The 21,178-nt window shown below is 46.3% G+C and overlaps 1 pseudogene; it reads left to right on the plus strand.

Moving 5' to 3' along the window:
• The first annotated feature begins 10,378 nt into the window (after positions 1-10,378).
• On the plus strand, positions 10,379-11,801 carry LOC144133669 (uncharacterized; annotated as a pseudogene).
• The last annotated feature ends 9,377 nt before the right edge of the window (positions 11,802-21,178 follow it).

A 21,178-nucleotide genomic window follows, 5' to 3' on the forward strand; every position in this document is an offset into this window, starting at 1 on the left:
TGTATATGAAACCCACCTAAGACCGTCGCCGAGTTCACAACCGCAGTGCCTACAATCAAGATGACCTTTAACATTGGAGCTCGGAAACGACCGGACTCCACCAGCCTTCTCTATGAACCATGAAGACACCTCAGCCACCAGCAATCACACCCTACAGGACATATTTCGGAAGATCGTCCGGGACGAGCTCTGCCGAATCTGGCCATCTTCTTCGCCACCCCCAGGTTGCGCCACTTACGGACGCGATTCGTCAAGAAGTTCGCAGGCCTTACACGTACCCCAAACGATGAGGAGGCCAAATGAAGTGCCCCAGGCGATTACCTATGCCAACGCGCTATGCACCCAAGACTACCCATTCGTACCAGCTCCAAGCCAAATGAACCATCTTCACGACGACGGCCAATAACCCACTCGACCCTGGGACGGTCGACCACGTTAAGCAAGGCCGACGATTGCACCTGCGCCACTGCCTATGCTTCCACTGCAGTGAACCTGGGTACATCCAACGTCACTGCCCATATCGACGAACGGGCCTCCGAGGATTCCCATTCGAAGCACTAAGACCTCGTCCTGGCCAACGATTACGAGAGACTGACAACTACTAGAATCAAAAAGAGCACGTATCCAGACCTCCTCGGTCACCATCGCGGTAAGTCGCACGGGTCACATCGCCACGTAGTATCTACGCGGCGAACTTCTACGAAAGGTCTCCAGGCCCCCGAAGAGGAAACTAAAAAAAGCAACCTGTGGAGGTCAAGTTACTTGCCGACGAATCGACGAAAATTTTCCAGCGATCATGCCATATGGAAATTCCACCCAAGTACGCCAACGCCGCATTCCAAAGAGCAGCTCGACCACGAAACGATATGACTTCGGAATGAGGCCACCACACAGAAATGCCCCGACGTCATGCCCTACCCACAAATCACATGACTGACGAAGCGGTGACGTGGCGCCAAGGAAGAAGTACAACGCAATGACCCGCCCATTTGACATGGAAGTGACTATCACCGGACGGAAAGTTACCGCTCTATCTGACAAAGCAGCCGATTATTCGGTAAGAATGGGAAGTGCAACTCAGGGTACTCGCTAGGGCTTGGGAGGCCCACAAATCCGCACTACAGGAAGCCAACTCATTACGCCATCAAGACTATGCAGAGCGAGAACTATCTTAAAAGGGCTGTAAGACAGACAATTGGGCTTTGAAGCCCCAGCGGCCTGTGCTGACGAAAGAGAAAATGCAGACGGAAGACGAGGCTGACGAAGTTCAGTTTGGCGGTCACTGACACTTGGCTCCTGAGCTGCGCTGTGCTAACAAAAATTGCGGCCGTCCACATTTCATGTCTGATTTGCGTCTTACACATAGTGGAGATGCTGCCTGTTCCCACCCTGGAGCTACGGACCTTACGGACCTACGGACCAGACGATCTCCGCCCCTTACGAAGCTCTACCACGATGACTGACATCCCGACCCAGCTTGACCTAACTTTTCCTGCCGCCGTCGACTGTTCCGGTACCGTGCCTCAGCTCGACCCTGCGATCTTCATTGGCACGGACGATAACGGCGTATAAGATTGGCTCGCCTCCTACGAACGCGTGAGCGCCTACAACAAAGTGGATGACGTCGTTAACCTCACGAACATCATCTTTTATCTGACCGGCATCCACAACTTGTGGTTTCCCAACCACGAATTCAATTTTTCTACCTGGGCGACCCTCAAAACAAGCCTGTTTGATGTCTTCGGCCACCCCGCTGTCCGAAAATTTCGCGCCGAACAACGGTTCCGCAGTCGTGCCCAGAAGAGCGGCAAGAATTCCACAAGCTATATCGAGGATGTCGTCGATTTATTCAAGCGACTGAATCCTTCATAACCGAGCGCTTTGACCAGACCCTCGGCGACATGGTGGCCAAGTACATTTCATCTCATCACTAAAACTGGGACCGCATTCTACCTTTCGTCACCTGCGCTTACAATTCTGCCACACAACTACTGGTTTTTCTTCATATTTTCTTCCCCATATTAAATGCTCCTTAGCATCATTTCTAAGCATTGAAAGAATTTACAAGCGACTTTTAATTCATTGCATAGTCCCTTTCAGGGTGATTTCATATACCACACCCGTGACACACAGCACGCACGGCTTTGTGTGCTTCTTCCCGCAGCCGGAACTGTCAGGGCAGCAACTGCTGTCCTTGGGGCACATCTTGGCCAATTTACTTGGCTCAAAGAAGACCAGCGGCATGCCGTACTTGTTGCTAAACCTTTTGAAGTTGTGGGACACCTAATAAGTGCAGGAGATCCCCACTGGCTTGGCGCTGCTACGTTGTTTTCTCCTTGTTTCCTCGGTCTTCCTTCCATTTTCTGCAAGAGTGTCTCGGTCATCGCTATCAATAAGTGGTTAGGGAACACTACTTTGTACAGTCTAGCTACCTCGCCGTGAAAGCTCACCTGCATCATCTGTATGAATGTAGAATGTGTCTGCGTCATTAGAGACAGTTGGAGTGAGCGCCGTCCCGTGTACTTCGTTCTGTGTCGTCGTTTATGTAGCGCTGAAAACTTCTTCAAGAAGCCGCATTCTTGGTCTTTGGATACAAAGTAACCTCCGTGTCACCTATATCATCCAGATTCTCAAAATCACCGCAAAACCAGATAGCTCGCATGATCAGCAGCATTACCAAGCATCGCCAAGGAATTCGAGAACAAGACACTCTTCGGATGGTGCAAGCACTAGTACTTTGCCAAATCACATAAGGACTACCCTTTCACACGCTAACAACAGGAGCGGAGCAGCAAGTTGACACTATCATAAAGGGGGTACACAAGACGGCCCTTAACATTCCTAAAACACCTCGACGGAGCGTCTGACCGCCCAAGGAATCTTCACCACCTTTACGGAATAAACAGAAGCCATCCGTGCATGTAATACATTAGGACCTCAGAACACGCAAGCTGGACAAGCTCTCCTACGCCGAATAGACACAGTTGCGAACATCGGCACACTGGTACTCAATCCTTCCTAGAAAAACAACACAGGAAATATATCAGCGTGGCTCCGATACCGAAACATACACTTAAAGACGTTCACATAGCACGAGAGCGAATATCTTACCTACGCCGACGCCTAGGCAATTCCTCGAACGTGGTTTATGTGGACGCCACAGCATACCCGGATCATGACAAGTACGCAGTGGCGGCTGTGGCCTGCAGCATGTCCACTCATTTACTGCTTCTGAAAGAGCTGGAACACAAGCTGCATCGAATACCACCGCCGTGGCCATTGCCAGTAGAGATTACGAGTACCAATGCCAAAGCGCTCATGTGATAACAGACTCGCAACACGCGTGTCGAAACTTCCTGAGAGGCCGAGTTCCCAAGCAAGTCAGCCGGCTCATGGGCACTACACCCCTCACCAAGCGCCACCAAATCACCTGGACCCCAGGCCATGAGAAACTGGGGGAAACGAGAGGGCACATGCTTTAGCTCGAGATATTATCAACCGAGTGGGGCCACCCACTCCATGCCTGTTTTTGCCACTCTACCTTCGAGGCGTAACAAACGCCTCGAGTTTCAGCGCATTGAAAGGAAACACTGCCCCCCTCCTCATAAGAAGTCAGACACCCCATATGCCCTCTCTTAACGACAGATAAAGAAGAACACATTTCCAAATCTCCATAGACTTCATCTCATAAACCCGACATTATACACCGACGCACGTCTCTGGTGCCAGGCCCGCTCTACACTCTTCCAGATTTCCTGGGGATGAGGGTCCAAACCGAACACTCTGCATGTGAAAAACGCGTCTTTCGAGCGATGGGAGGCGCTGCTGGCCAGCGATAACCAGGAAAACCAACGAGCACTAATACAACAGGTCCGAGGGCACCTCAATCCATTGGAGCCCTGGAATGAGGACCTCACCCAATAGCTCGCACTACTCTCCTTATTTTTAATACAGCTTTTCTCCCTTGTTCTCCTCCTCGACATCACGATCGTCTACAAATCTTGCAGCGAGCTCAACGATGCAGACTCTCTATCTCTAACCCCTGTCCACAAGCCATCTGAAGACGACGATGAGAACGCATTTTTTGGGCCGATGAATACCGCCGACTTAGCGCAACACCAACGCTCGGACTACAACCTACAGCGCCTCGTCCAGTATCCGGAACAGAAGGCTTCTTCAGCGCTAGCCAACATTCAAGCGTGATTTATCTATTCTTGGTGTACAAAATGACCCCTTCAAGAAAAACAACTTCAACCCCAACAAGACCGCGTACCTCCTCATCTTTCCTAACAGCTTACGAGAAGATATCGTGGTGGCTTCACATGAAAAACCAATGGCTGCCCATCTCAAGTTTTTTTTCGCACCCTCCGCTGCATTGAAGACAAGTATTACTGGCCACAACTGTCTACTGATATCGCGCGTTATGTGAAAACATGCCGAGATTGTCAGCGATGAATGACGCCAAGCACCCGACCAGCAGGATTCCTGAAGCACATTGAACCACCGTCAAGGAACTTCCGTGAGATCGGCATTGACCTGCTTGGCCTTTTCCTCTAAGTCAACATCTAGAAACAAGTGTATCACCGCAACCACCGACTACATTACCTGCTACGCCAAGGTGAAAGCTCAGCCGGACGGAACACTGCCAGAAGTCGCCAACTTTTTTGTGAACTCCATGCTACTGCAACACGGCATCCCCAAAGTGCTCATCGCGGACGCAGGAATAGCTTTCACAGTGGCACTGACGCAAGCCATTCGTGGGCTACTGTCATGCAAGCCACCGGAAAACAACTGTGTACCATCCGCAGACCAGCGGCCTTACTGAGCGCCTGAACAAGACCACAAGAGACATGTTTGCAACTTATGTCGATGCTGAACACAAGACTTGGGACGTCATCTTACCTTAGTCGTCTTCGCCAACAACACTACCGTGCAAGAGACCACCCAGATGGCGCTTTTAGGCTCGTCCATAGCAGGGAGGCCATGATCGCGCTCGACGTCATGTTGTCCAACGTCACTGAAGAAGATAATCACGACGTCGCCGCCTACCTACAACGCGCGGAAGGAGTACACCGCCTTGCCTGCCTGGGCAATAAAGACCAACAACGCACCGACCCCCCACGCTACAATCTGTGCCCAAGACAACCGGATCCAATTCAAGGCGGATGACCTTGTATGGATGTACACCCCAATTCCCCGCCCAGCACAGAGTGAAAAGCTTTTGCGCCGCTACTTCGGGCCTTACAAAATCGTTCGTCGACTTAAATAGCTTAACTGCAAAGTAACCACGATGGAGTGACAGCGTTTCAGCGGCGCAGTGCTCGACCTGAGGTTCTACATATTTTGCGCGTAGAGTAGAGAGAGTAATGACGAAAAATTTTTTAATGTTTGTTCATTCTTCAGAGCTTCCGACACACGGCTTTATCTCTCTGTGATGCAAGATGTGACTAGATTTATCTCGATTGATCCCACACAGGCGGAGTCGTTCAGTCAGTCGTGGTTGCTTTGCTAGCCGTCACTCAAAAGTTTGTTGCCAGCTCTATATTCAGGGTGCCTGAAAGCGGAGGGGCATACTGTTCGACGACCACCGAGCGCGCATGTTTCTTTCTCCGCCACAGAATTCATTTAGATCTTTGTGGCTGCAAGTGTGCCCAATAAGCAGTCTTTTTAAAGTCATTTGCGCTGTCTTTCTGACTGCCGTCACTGCTACTTAACGGTAAGAAGTTAAAAAAAAAACGAAAATTTAAGAAGAAACCGCTATCACAACTCGCAAACGGGTATTAACCAGACGGTTATGTCAATGTGCACGCCTCGCTAGTTGCTCTCCAGCTGCGCGTAGGCCAACAGTGAGCAGTCTTTCCAGCGTTTGCAGTGGTATTTATACTTATATTTCTAACAAAATCGACTGGTTTCGAGTGACTTCGAATTGCAGTGAGCAGTCTACTTCAGGCATGGCTGGCTGGAAAGAAATTGCATCTCGGATAACGACTAACGCAAGAACTTGGCATGAAAATGCATAATAAATAACATGTGGCGCCGCAACTTCCAATCATACTGTTATGACTTGGTACACGCGACTTAGATACACTGTGCAAGAGTTTCAACAATTGAAGAAAAGCACTGTAAAAGTAGGTGAATTTGGGATGATGCTCTCTCTGAGCCATGTTTGCAGCATTTTAGGGATACGCGAATGCGGGGTGTTCAGATTGGCTGGAGGTAGTTTTGCGTGAGAATGAATAGTTACTTATATCGGCTATTTCAGAAAACGCTGCCACTACTCTTTTTAAATAGGGTTTTTGATTTAAAGGGAAGCTGTCTGCCAATTACGAATACCATTTCGACGGAGGTAAAAAAAACAATGAAATCATGTTGAATAAAGAGCACATGAACTAAAATTTGTTACTTACCTTTCTAACTATATTACCAATGGGTGCCTAGTTGCAATTAGCGTCTTGTAGCCGGACGTTTGTAATATTCATAAGACTTTTTTTAATTTCGAAAGCGTGATTACGCTCGCTGCTGTGTTGACAGATTTTGGTCCTTTCTCGCGCCATTCAAAAAGCGCGCGCCTACAGTGACCGCAAAGCGACGCCAATCAAATCGTGGCACTCCGTGACTAACGTCCGAGGTGACATTCTTGACCCCGCAAGCGCTGACGCAGTGTAGTGGTAACGAGCGAGGACCAACTCATACTAATGGATTACGAAGTTGGGCTTCTGTTGAAAAGTTATTCATTGATTCATCGAACAACCACCAGAGACAACTTTACCAGTCTATTTTTAGTAGTTCTCTATTTCCCCTGTCATCGGCAACCTTGAGGGCTTCACGATTCAAATTTATGTGTTTTGTTAGACAATGAATAATAATTATTAAGGTTAGTATTCCCCAACTACAAGCACCTCTAGACTTCATGTCATGGCGTATTCTAAAACTCAGCGTGACCAGGCCCAACATTGTCCTACGGCCACACGAGTCACCTCTTAGTGAGCTGCCTGAGCATTATTCTCAGTGTCTGCACATAAAGGCGCAAGTGTTCTGTTGGGACATAATGCGAGGGTACCGACAGCAATATGTTTTTTTTAGAACGTTTCCTCTCCAGTTATGCTTTAAAATTGTAGTCCTTGTACTGGGCTGAAGAACACATATATAATTCACAACGTCTTGTGTCTGCGTGTTGGCGCTGAACCTTTTTTAACACTACAAATCAGATTCTCCCCTTCTTCGCTACTCACGTCACTTGATTTCAACTCTTCGAGACTCATCTACAAAACAAATTATTCTAGGCTGTGTCCACTGTCTAACGAAAATGCACTTCACACTTTACGGATTCACGTCTGAAGGCACAGACGATTATGGTGACGCGTGGTAATCGAAAAATCAGATGGCATTATGAAATTTTTCTTTCACGTTACATTCAATATCTGCTATCCTGCTCTCCTTACTGTGTGTATCATGCACAACTTTCGGGCTATATTCAAAACGAATATAATTGCATGACAACAGTTTGCTTATTTTCTTATAATTATTTGATTGAAAAGAGCGAAAGCGATATTTTGGCCACGTTTTTTTATTAGTTGCGTGAGTGACGAAAATCCCCTTGCCCGGTTTCTGAAGGTTAGTTGCTTGTGTTTCAATTCGTCCTGTCACTCTCACCGCAATGAGATCTTAAGGTGTAAGCATCAGTGACTGGATGCATACATTTATTCTTCATTGCGTCAAAGCAAACCTGCTCGTTGGTTCCATGGGCCGTGGCTAAGCCCCATAATGCGCAAAGTGGTTTCTCTGAAAATTGGAGACAACAGAGCTTAGTTAGATCAAGAAACTTTGGGAAAGTACAGTCCAACTCTACAAAACGCTATTCAGTCAGACGGCTACCACTGGTATACTTTTCGGCTTCTCCACACTTAACCAAACACTTCATCGTTGATCAGAACAATACCGCAGCTTAAGTCAGCACTTGTCAGGGCTGGAACTTGTGATTAGCATATTTATTATTTTAGAGTATTGACTGAAAGTGGTAGTGGTATAGACTGAAAGTAGTAGGTGTCCGCACTGCAAGCAGAGACAAACCACCGCGCTGATTGATCAACTCGCAGGGTCGTCATGGACGACCTCACTAAAACACATGACGGGAACACAACAAACAAGGAAAAATAGAGACAGGAGAATTCCCACTGCCTGCATCACATTGCCGCCGCCTGCTGCCAATTAAACTACAGGGGCCAATGTAGATGCTTTACGGCCAGATCCAGCACCAAACGGCCCTATTGTACCCTCAAGGCATAATATTATGCACTATTTTTTTTTCAGTGTCTGCCTGACCTAAGTAGACCAATGAAAGTTTCTTCAGCGCGGAGGCAAATCGGCTATGCGGGCTGCCGAAAATGAGCCCGTGCATCTCGTTGCGCAGGTAGCGCGCCTAATTGTTGGGTACTATGCGGGCTACCCACGTTTGTGTTTCGAACTGCAATGGCATTTAGAGAGTATCTGGTAGTCCAATGTATCCTGGTAAATGGGTATCACCATGCATGCACATGGTCTGATTTATTTGTACAAGTTAGTTGAGTGCAAGAGCAAAAAACATGTAATTAAAAGTAATCGAGTAATGATGTTGCGAATTAAATTACAAATTATCTATAGAAGTAAGTACTGAGTCCTCATTTTAGAAATTTGTGAACTGAAAAAAAAAATGCATGGGTTACACGATGGAGCCACACCGGTGGGTAACGCCTCACTGTAGCCGGTATAGGTCCGCCTGTAGCAATGCATCACCTGCCCGATTAGGGCTTGCTGCATTTTTACTCGCACAGCGCCTGCATTTGTGCTGCATCTACCGAAAACAAGTGGGCAGCTTGTAGGCACACCCGCTTTCCAGCCCCGGCACGGTCTATGCGAGATCTAAGTGCTTTTGTTGTGCAGCCCCAATTAGGCTTAACGAGGTATTTACCGCACGGAGACCACACTTATGCTCCACCTGTCCTCAAGTGTCCTACAAGGAACCAATGTGGGGAATATGTGGGCGCGCCCTTTTTGCACCCCTGCCTATGTTGGACCTACAGCGCTTTCGTGTGCGCAGCCGAATTTGTGCTACCCTACAAGGGACGAACGCAGGCAGCATTTGACCACGCTCGTTTTCCACCCGAACAGCGGCCTATATGGAACCTGCAGCGGTTTCGTGTGGGCAGCCCCATTTAAGCTAGTAGAAATTTTTCGAGCATACAGTCCACATTGATGTTCCATCTTCTCTCAAGTACCAAAGGAATCGATGTGGACTGTATGTAGGAACGTGGCACGAGGAAGCCCTAGCAATACCGATATGGGGCCCATGTCGAATCAACAGGGGAAGCCCAATTTGAAGAGGCCCTATAATTCCCCAGAAGGGCACACGCAGATACTGTTTGCCCCAGCCCCACTTCACCACCTGGGACACACGAGGGCCCCCCAATGCGCACGACTTGGGAGTCTACATCCCGGTACATCGAACTCGGCGGCTTCCACACAAAGCATGGAGCTGGGCATATAGCTAAATACTGCGTGGCAGGCAAAGACTACGCTGAGACCTGGACTACTGCTAAAGGGGTTTTTATTATCAAAAAGAAAATTATTCGGACAACTTGGGCATCTGTGATGGGAAAAATAACATCGCAGTGAAAACGGGGCCGAAAAGACACAGACAAAGCACTCCGTGTTTTTTCGTCATTGCATTTCTTGCACTTTTATTTTTTTACTAGCATTTATTTTACTGAACTTCGGCAGTCAGTATAAATAAAGTGGTATAGACATGTAATTTTGATGGCATGTTTTCTCTTTATAATGAGGTGGAAGACACTACTACACATGAATCACCATGTGATAATCGCCGAAGGCCGCAAAATTATTTATAATCGAATTTTTTCTGCCATGCTGTTTCGGTTTGAACAGCCGAGCGATGGCCGTGACGTCTGAGTGCTTTTGTGTCACATGAGGCATGAAAAAACGTTTATTTATTCGCTGCTTAATTGCTTTAATTTACTGCAGTCCTGAAGCCAGCCTTCTTCAACAACTGGAATGGCAACGAATGAGGAAGCAGCGATGATATTGCAGATTTTGATGTCTCACGTGACCTGTAAGTACACGTTGACGTCACAGGCCTCATTCCGCTGTTGAAATTCGGTACATCGGAATGACGTCACGCCAGCTTACGGCAACAGTTATCACCGGTGTCCTTCTCTTCACACTCCTCCTCTAACTGTTTCGGACAACGCCTATATTAACATGCATCAAAGGAATAAAAGTTTTCTTGGCCTAGCCACCGCTGTGTATGGTGCGGATTCTTCAGTGGCAAAGAGGATGGGATGACAACGGACCGCCCTAATAGTACGCCGCAGCCTTCGCCACCATGAGAGGATATGCCAGCCCGCCGAAGTTTGACGAGACGAGCGACAAGTGGCCTTGGCTTACCAAACTCGACTGAAGGCCTTCTTTGGAGGCCATGGCATCACGGATGACAAGAAGCGGGCCCTGTTGGTTGCAGCGCTGACGACCCACACCGTGCATTTACTTAGTGGTCGATGCGCGCCAGACAAAGTGAACGAACTTTCTTACGCCTACTGGTAGCATTGTTTCAGCAGCACTTTTCGCCGCAGCTAAACTAAATAGCACAGTCATACAAGTTCTTTACAAGCGACAAGCTTCCGGTTGAACCCATCAAAGATTTCATAGTTGTCATTCGTCAAATAGCGGACACATGCAATTTTGACAAAACGTTGGATCGAATGCTGCGGGATCGCATCGTTTGTGGGCTGCAAAGCCCAGGAGTGCGTCGACAGTTGCTTGCGATACCGTAGCTGACGAGGAGTGAAGCATAAGAAATCGTGCTATCAGCCGAAATGTTAGAAGCGAGCGGGCAGCAGATAAGGAGCCACGCCGCTGACTGAAGCGTACATGCGATGGGACGACAGTCGTGTCGCCCAAGAAACCGACCATGGATTATTTCGTGCAACCTCTGCGGAGCGAAGTACACGAACCAGAGGACGGCCGGTTCCGTTCGGCAACATGCTTCAAATGCCAACAGCGCTGCCATATCGCCCGAGCCTGTTTCCGTCGAGAGAGAGTTCATTGAGGGGCCACCAAGTCTGTCGCGTCAGGTAAATACCCTATCGTCTCGGGAGGAAAGCACATCTGTGGGCACAGACGGTATATTTGCGTTGGAAGCAGAGGACAGGCATGTCATCCACGTCGGCATCACTCAGCCCATTGCACGCACATTGAATTGTGGGTGCGTGCCATTGCACATGCAGATCGATACTGAGTTACCAATGTCGGTCATCACATGGCCCACCTATGAGCAAAACAAGACAGTGTGGCCCAAGCTGTGTGACTCACCATAGAAACTGACTTGCTTCCTGGGAAGGCTTCCCGTTCAGGGACAACTCAAGCTCAAGGTTTCGTGCGGAAACCGGTCGAAGGACGGATCACTGACAGCCCTCGGTTGCTCTGGCCCCAACCTGTGCGGACGCGACCTGATCCAGGCGCTCAGAATGCTGGAGGCGCCAGTAATCAACGTGACCACGACAGATGAGCGCGGGCCTTTCGTCGGGACGGTCGATGTTAGCGTGCACTGTTTGTTAACAGAATTCCCTGACGTGTTCGTGCCAGGCCTAGATATCAGTACACAGCCGGTACACTTTGAGATGCGGGACAACATGGTACCGAAATTCTTGAAAGCCCGCAAAGTTCCGCACACCCTTCGTCCAAGGGTAGACGCTGAACTTGAGCGCCTTTTGGCCGCGGGCATTATTGTCCCTATGCTTCATTCTTAGTGGGCCACACCGGTGGTGCCGGTATTAAAGCGTAACGGCCACATTCGCCTCTGCGGTGATTTTAAACTCACAATAAACAAAGCTTGTCACGGTAAGCAGTATCCGCTGCCCACGGTAGATGATATCCTGGCAACGTTGAACGGTGGTCAGGTTTTCACCACTATAGATTTGCTGGAGCCTTACGATCAGCTACCGTTAGACGAGGAAGCCATGCTACTTACGACCATAGACACGCATAAGGGACTGTTCAGCTTCACTCGCCTGCCATTTGGAGGGGCTTCCGCGCCAGCAGTGTTACAACGCCGCATGGAGATCATCTTGCAACCACTTCCTAGGGTTCAGGTCTACTAGACGACGTCATCATCGCAGAGAAACACAATGACTGCACCACATTGCACAAAGTGTTGCAAGCGGTTCCGGGAAAACTGCGTGCGCTTGAATGCGGACAAGTACAAGTCCGTCGAGTGCAGGTGGATTTCCTGGGACATCGAATTAGTGCTCAGGGACGGCAACCAAAGTCGGAAAACGTGGAGGCCATTCTTCTGATGCAGGTGCCGCGGAACCTCGCAGAATTAAGGTCGTATCTTGGCATGGTAACTTACTACCAGAAGTTTCTTCCCAATGCACCTTCAGCCATGGCATTCTTCAAAAGCGAAACAGCCCGAGAAAGAAAACCGATTATAAATTATTTAGCGGTGGTACGGAAATACCACGCGGTAATTCATGTATAATAAAAATATTATTAAATAATAAAAAATTATTTGCTCTTTCCAGTAAAAATACGGGCATGCCAAAGCCTCAGAAGCCTCAGAACGCATCATTACATACAAGAAAACGCGCACTCAAAATTTAGGTGTATATACTCCTTTAAGGTTATATTCAGTCAAAAGCCTTTATTCATTAATTGTGAATTTTTACGCCGCAAGCGCCTCTATGGCCAAAGAGCGCCATGGCGCAAAGCACAGTAAAGCCTTTAATGGCTCATACTGTCGTCCGCCCGTTAACAGAGGGTGTCACAGGTGTTAACCCGGGAAATAAATAAGATAGGAGAGAACCAATCATTTCTTCAGATAGAGGAGGACAAAATGAACCTACAACTTGTAGGAGCCGCGTTTGATGGCTGTAGAGTAATTAGTTATTAATTATAGTCAAAATGTCAAAATTGCATCGAAATAGCGCGGACGTCAATATACCCACGGGAACAATGTGACGTCACATCCACAGGAAGTAGTCGTGGCATAGTGAAAATTATGACAGAATGGTCGGAGAAACGTCCGATTTGTGTCAACTTAAATGCTAAAATTTGTAATTAAGCGTAATCATTTCTTAAGATCCCCGAAAGGTGTATAATTTGGGTATCGATAGAGTCACGGGAATGGTGTGACGTCACATCCACCTAACGTCGTCATGGCATAGTGAAAATTGTCACAGAATGGTCGGATTTTGCCACTCAACACTGTAGTTGCCAAAGTGTCCCGTAATTTTTCGAAAAGTGCCTAAGGGTGCAACCAAGAAATCAGGAGCAAAGAAATGGCTGTCCGCCAAACAAGCTTACGTCTCTTGACAGAGTGAACTTGCCCTGGGATACTAGTAGCTCGAAAGAAAATTTCAATCCCCTTCCACGGTGCATAAATGGTTGTTATTTGCGAATAGCGTTTAAAGCTAATTAGGCACAAGGTTCTCAAGGTTGTTCCTCTGTTCAATGGAGACCGGTAACAATATTACATTTTTCCACTAAGCTTGACTTGGCTAAAGGAACTTTTCCCAAGCATTTCAGACCATAACTACAGAGCACCGCACCGCAAGAAACCTTCTGCCTATTAGAAAACCGGTGCGTGTCGGATAGCACTGCCGATCGAACTCAGCACTTGCCGAATGCTAGATGGATGCTTTGGCTACTACGCTACCACTTCGGTACCTTAGTAACCCCGGTATCCACCGGGATTTTTAAACGTCCGCGAGGCGTTACCCGGCCTGTGTTCGGCTTTTTGGGTTTCTGTGTTCACGGCTTGGAAAAGGAGCTTGCGCATTCAAATTTAGCCACTGTGAGCTATACACGTGAAAGTCTCGTAAATATCCCATAAGTATTTCAGTTATTGTGTCACTTTATACCTCAAAAGTGTCCTGCTAGCACGAACGCGTCAAAAAAGGGTTCGCATAACTGTACAGGCTTTCGTCACTCATAGCAGACTCAGCAACAAAACCTCGCGTACTACACGAATATCTTCAGAATACTGCCAGCTTTTTCACACGTTCGGAGAGCGTCGACTGCGCTCGTAGCATTTAAACTCTGAAGCAAGCGCCCGCAACCCTCAACAATTTACTAAACCAAGGTAAACAAAGCCGCAGAGGCACGTTAGCCGGCAGCATTACGGCGGCATCGGGTAGAACTACTGTATAGTACCAGACTTGCACGTTTGTGCACCATATTGCTCCCTTGAGCATCTGAATTATGAGAGAAAGCCTCAACTCTTGCATGCAGGAGGCGGATTTGGTGGCGCAGTTACACGAAGCGCAGCTTCAATCCGCTTGATTCTGGCCGCCGAACTTGCTTTATTCTAGACATGTTTCTGTTGCATTGAATAATACAGCTTGCTACTAATACGTCGGCTGAATCGTGGTATATCTCGACTAGTTATGAATATACTCGTCATGTGGTTAAAGCTTTTACATGTGGTGGAGGTGTGGCGCTATCCGTTGTAAACGCCACAAATCATAACCGCTTTGTTTTTAACAATCGGCGAACACTTGTGATGGTTTTTCGCATTATGGATAAGAAAACATCGGTTTCTGTGAACATGTGCACTCGGACAAAAATAAAATATCGCAGACTAAGAGAACAGTACGTATACGAATGGACCGTCAGCAACAGCCTTGTGCTAAAGGATGCAAATGGTTTATTCTCTATGGGGGTTTAATTAACGTCCTAAAGCAACTCAGGCTATTAGGCGCAACGTAGTGAAGTGTTCAGGAAATGTCGACCACCTGGTGTTCTTAAACATGCACTGACATCGCACAGTACAAGGGCCTCTAGAATTTCGCTTCCATCGAAAATCGACCACCGCGGCCGGGATCAAACCCGCGTCTTTCGGGTCAGCAGCTGAGAGCCATAACCACTGAGCCCCCGCGGCGGCTAAAGGATGAAAATGAGTTGGCTTGCCCGCATTGTGTGGAAGCTTTCAACCATGTCATCGTTTTAAGCAAATAAGGGCACAAGTGGCGCAGGGAAAACTGAAACGCAACTATAGGCGCTTTTATAATAACTGCAGTTCCGCGTACTCTGCAGTGTCAGGGGCGGCAGTGGCGGCTAAAGAAACTGAAAAATTAGTAACAAGATGACAGACGGTTTAGCCGGAGTAAAATTCTTCCCTGGGATAATCGATAGATGCTTGAAGATGTAATGAAAACGGCGCGACGAACGAGTACAAAGGCAGAACAGAAACAACAGGACCAGGCGTAATTACATCTACAGCTTTAGCTTGCTTCACCCAAATGCGACATGGGTGCGCTAGAACTAGTTGTTGTGCTTGATAACTAAGTGCTCCGCCTTAAGAGCATGACGCGCCAGAGTTAATGCGTCAATTAGATTTGTACGGAATTGTTCATTGTCTGCTTCCCATTAATAGATCACCGGGAGTCCCTGCAGCGGTTAAGCGACGCGCGACTTCCCTGCGATGGCAGGTGTTGCCACCGCTGGCCCTCGAGAAAGCCAGGTTTGTGTTCCTGAGCAACCGCTCGAGACCAGTCATTAACTGAACTCCCTCCTACTACGATTGGCAGTTTACACACAATCCAGTGGCAGGCTGTGATGACGTCACAAGGACACGTGACCTAGGTGTCCCACCTGCCACCCACAGAGGCCACCTCTAAGGCAAATGGGCCACATAGGCCTGGCTGCGTACAAGCCGGTCGGCACACAAAGGGACTTCACTGGCAACCGCTGAACGGCTGAGTGTGAGCTCTAGTGCTAACGCACTTAAATAAACACGGTAAGCTTTCCTAGCCCCTCATTACCATGTTGCTCTCTGTTGTGGCACAAGCTACAGGGTTGGCCAACGCCAGTGGCTGGCATGTGTTCGCAACAACGAACTCGCACGCACGAGGTTCATTCGTCAGAATACCACCCTTCCTTGCAGCGAATATATATAGAGAGGGTACAATGAAACTTTTTATCACTTTACGAAGAAACCTAGGAAAATTAGCGACAACGAAGAAGTACTGGAGAAAACTAACAACGTGCATGATAAAATCAGGAAACAAAGCCGCTGTACTTACCTGCACTCTGAGTAAATTTATGTTATGGCATGTGAAGTTGCAAAGCAAATAATACAATAGTGATCGATTACTTCTCTAAAATTTCTCAGTCCCTTTTCTGGGCCTATAATTGATCACTTAATCAGTTACTTATATTTTATAACGTGTACAAGAGCAAAAAAGTGACATTTTCATAATCACATTGACCTTTAACGGACTGACGTCATTTGAGCTTCCATTTTTGCTCTAAGAGAACCAAAATTCTCTGCGCCCTATCCAACAGAACCGACTTGAAGTTAATAATAACGGAACACTGGGCGAGATGGTAGGGATTCATGTTTAACTGCGCAAAAAAAAACGAAGACAGAGAACAAGAAGGCAAAAAGGCACGACACGGGGACCCGTGTCATGCCTTCTTGTTCTCTGTCTTCGTTTTTTCTCGCAATTAAGCAATTATTGTGATTGTATTTTACTGTTCTTTAGAAAATACATTTCAGGATCCAGTGTACTTGAATTTTCAATTTGTATGATAATCAATTCAATCTTTATATCTATCCAAGCAAGGTCCAATTATACAGTGGAATTCTCGCGGCTGCGCGAGGCACTGGTAGGTGAAGTTAAGTCAAGCTTTGTTTTACCTTTAATGCGAGTGTGGAAAAAATGAAGCTTCATGAATTGTAAGATTGAGCGAATGTTCTTCAGTGTTTGGCAATTGACCGTTGGACCTGGTATAGTAACTGCATGACTACGAAATCCAATGCACTGTTGCCATCGCCGTCAGCTGTCAAGATAGTGTGGCTGTCCTTTCCATGAGATTGCATTCTTGACTTTAAGTACTGAGTGCGGTATCAGTACCACATCCATTAAAAGATTTCAGAGTTGCATTTCACTAATTGCAGCTAAACTGAGGTGCCGCTCTTAAGAACACAAGAACTGCATTCAATATATTCAGTCCAATTGACGAGGCACGCTAAAGAAGCACTGCAGTGGGTTGTGTATCCCTTACGGTGTCTGGAGGATTGCACTGTAGCTATAGAATACTCTTGCCAACGAGCCCAAGAAGTTTTTTTTTTTGCTTTCACCACTGCAGTCTTTTGAAATCTACGCTCCGTTTCATCCTGGGCAGGAAAGATGCAGACGCCCAACTTTCCTAATTTCAACAAAAATCTGTCTTGCACACTGTTCTTTGCACAGTTCCTCAATGCTCCTCTGTGCGTTCTGCACCTTGTTGCTTCCCATTTTTACCAGAGTGCCTTCGTCGGCTCAGGCCTCAGAGCTTGTGCACAATTTCTTTCTCTTCCAGAATTTTTCCCACGCTGTAGCCGCCATTGTCTATATGAAGTAAGGCCAATAATTGTGTTTTAAGATATGCAACGCTTTCGCATATTTGGTGTAAATAATGCCCATTCCACCTACAGATGCGGCGCGGAACAGGCCGGCACTTGTACGAATAAAATAAAGGTGAAGCCATGAATGATAAGCTAAATTGGACTAGACACAATCATGCTTAGCTTTAATAGAGAAAATACCTGAGAGAAAAACCTGCTATAATTTCCACACAAACTGCTAACCTGAAGTTTTTGCACGCATGATTAAGAATGCGCTTACCCCTAATTGTTTCACCAATCTGTATGACAACACAGCTGCTGGTAGCGGCCAGAACCAAGTGGGTGCTTTGTAACCCGAATGGAAGATCGCCGCCTTCTGAAATCAAACAAAGTCGCTGAGCACGCTGCAGATATCGGTACAGCTGACACCGAATTTGAACCCATCAGGCGTTTGTATAGTTCTCAAAGCCGGCTCAAATAGATAAGTGTAGTAAGACAATAATTCAGACTGCACACAATTTGGTTTACGTGCTTAGTAATACTTTCACAGCATCTTAACGTTTGTGATAGATGCTGTGTGTACGCATCAGAGACAGGACAATAATTTTTTGGGACAAAAATAATGGTATATTTCTCTTTGAACTCATATCTCCCGCTCAAGGCCAATCATCTGGAGACAAAGGAAAAAAGGTGTTATTCGTTTCACTGGCGATTGCCAGCAATGCAAGCTTTACACTAAGTATTAGCAGCACAATAGAATGAAAAAAAATTTTTTCTGATAGTGTGAAAAGATTCTCACACTATTCGCTAAGCCAAGCATGTTTCCTCAGAGGAAAGAGAACTTACGTACAGCGCGGCAGTGACTAGCAGCATGCTGTTGTAAAAAATTAGCTGTGAACTCCGACGTCTAGACAAATGAACAAATGGAGGGTGGTTGAATAACAATGAGTATCATATAGCAGATTAGACAGAGATATAAAACACAATTCCTCTTTCAACACTTCGAAATTGTATCGCCCGAAAACTGCTCTTTGTCAGCACCGAAGACTGTAATGTTCAAGTACGAAGTACATCAGTGATAAATTTTTTAACCACATATTTTACACGGCGTCTGCTCTCGAACATCACTCCTCCAACAATAAGAAGCAGGGACTTTCACATAAATATTTTTTCACAAAGAATATACCGAGTTAGATCAGCTGTTTTTACTTGGCACTAAACCAAGCCTACTGATGGGGAATACTATCCAGCGTTGAATACTCAACTTCAGGATGGACACCCGCTGCAAGGTAAATAAAAAAAGTAATCTCATTCGCTCACAAACACTTTCAATGATGTTCACATCCGACACATCCAGTTAGAATGAACATACTTAATTCAACGCGATGTCAAAGCACATAAGTCCCTATGACACCATTTATCCGCAAGTAGGGTGAAGGATACTTATATTTGTTGTCTACGTTCATGCAACGATATAATCAAATAATTCATTCGTAAAAAACACAGCTCATTGATGCTAACAGTGTGTTATTCATTCTTTTAAAACGTTCATAGCAAAAACGAATCTGTTAAAAAGCATCTGTGACGGGTGGCTCGATGCTAATCATTACATGACGTTTGAAGCCCTCTGAAACAAACCGCATTAAACAAAAATTGAACTTTCCGCAAATAGTCTCTCTTACACTTTCCTCGATTCGAATCAAACTTACTAATAAAGGATTGCTTCAAGTGAACTTTCCCCACTGCAGTGTGGCTCACTTTCTTGCCGGAGACTACCTACATCGTCCCGATGTAATAAGTCGACTTCACGTAGACTCAGCGTCTATGTTTTGACCGCGACATACTTTACCGTTAAAGTAAATTATAAATGTGCTAGCGATTAACGGTAGTGTTTCTGAACATCTGGGCAAAGAAAGCCATTCTACTGATGAAATAGATATATTGGGTGGGAAAACTAAGAAATAAAATTGCTACAATTGGCTCTATGTAGCTTTCTAAAGCAAAACTCCCGTTCCAACTTCAACATTCAATATTTCCGGTTAAGGGTAGATATACGTGCACCGCTTGGAACATAGATCCCCCAGCTGTCTTTTCGTATTTACTGCATCTGCTTAGACCTAATCTTTTTTTTCGGCAGGCGTTTTGCAGAAGTTCCTTTTTTTTCAAAAACCTTGTTCACGTGTTCTACTCATTCAAGAATCACAAGAAGAAAGAGCATATTTTCATTTTGAACCAAGAAGAGCAATCCACAGGCTTGGGAATAAAGATTGGCCAAAGCCGCAGATCCTGTTTTCTTCAGAATACCATAAACTAAACGGGACAATATCTTTAATGTCGTATTACTCAAAGCATACACATGAAATAAACTGATTGCGTTACTCATGCAAAGTTATCTTAATAGCATGGGCCGCACGGTGGGCCGCACGTCATGATCATAAAGCACTACTCTTTCTTCCAGAACCTAACATTTCAAGCCAGGTCCAAAACAGCGTCAAGGTAAATTAGGCATGAACGTGACAGCTGAATAAAACTGTCATTATCATTACGACGGTCATTTTTTTTTTGCTGTGGCCTATAGCTTAAGAGACCCTAAGCGAGAATTAGTTTTCATTCCCTTCGTTGCAGCCAGTATTGGTACGGGATCACGCGCCTCTGTCAAACCAGGGACCAGTCGAACTGGTCAGTGGTCTCAGCGCTCTCCGCATCCATAAAGTACCTGAATGGAACCTACAAACGCCTGAATATGCCTGCCGCGTCTGCAGCGGCGTGACAAGCGCCATATATATCGCAAATTTTGGCGCACATAGTCGTTACTGCTTCATGGTGAATATCGCAGGAAAGTTCTGTGAGTTTCTGTCTTCGAAGTTCGAATAATTTCCTAAGCGAGACACAGATATGTATTCGCCAAAGAGGACATAGACTACGCTTGGCGACTAACAGAAAAACCTCCACTGTTAATTAAAAAACACCTAAATTCGACTAAACGGCTAGCCCTCCATCCCGCACACCCAAAATAGGGTTTGATTTACTCAATATAAATAGAGAATTTTATTAATTCTCTTATACTAGGTAGGTATTTAGGAGCCCAAAGAAGTGAAATTATTACTATCTACAGAAATGGAGCCCAAGATAGCCCTATATATTTTTTTATATCATCACTCAGGCTCATTCTTAAAGCAGTGCTAGCAGTGGAAACAGGAAGTTGCTGTGTATGCCGCCGGCAAAGAAATTTAGAAAACTGCGCTGCCCTATTGTGACCCAGCGTTACGCGTTTTTTTTTTCGACGTCTGCAAGCCCAACGACCGCGTAGGCGGAGGTGGCAGGAGCCGTCCGCTTGTTTGCTTTTGCTGTACGAGCTCGTTTTGTTGGCTATTATTGTAGATAAACGATGTAACATTAGAATCAATACTTCAAAACTGAGAAGGAGTCGCGGGGTAGATTTCACTGTCATCCCCCATGCTATATTTGACTAAACACCAAGCAGAATAACTTGAAACTGACAACACCCCTGAAGATAGTTTGCTATGGCAGTGTTTGCTTTCATATTCACTTCTTTAAGGCTTGGTTTTTCCATATGAGCGAAGAAAAATGTAGCCTCATCAACTGTATCAAGAGCTCGGCGTTAAAACTATGCCCTGTCACAGTTTTCTGTTCATGCAACGCACTATAATCTGCTGGAACACACCGCGAGAACCACACTGAAAGAATCTCTGAAAAGTAAGCCTAAGTGGGTGCTCTTGCTAACGGGGTGGCTACACTAACGAAGGAAGGTCAGGTATGGTTAGAGCACTGGAG

Source organism: Amblyomma americanum, chromosome 5 (assembly GCF_052857255.1).
Source record: "Amblyomma americanum isolate KBUSLIRL-KWMA chromosome 5, ASM5285725v1, whole genome shotgun sequence".
NCBI classification, from domain to species: Eukaryota; Metazoa; Arthropoda; class Arachnida; order Ixodida; family Ixodidae; genus Amblyomma; species Amblyomma americanum.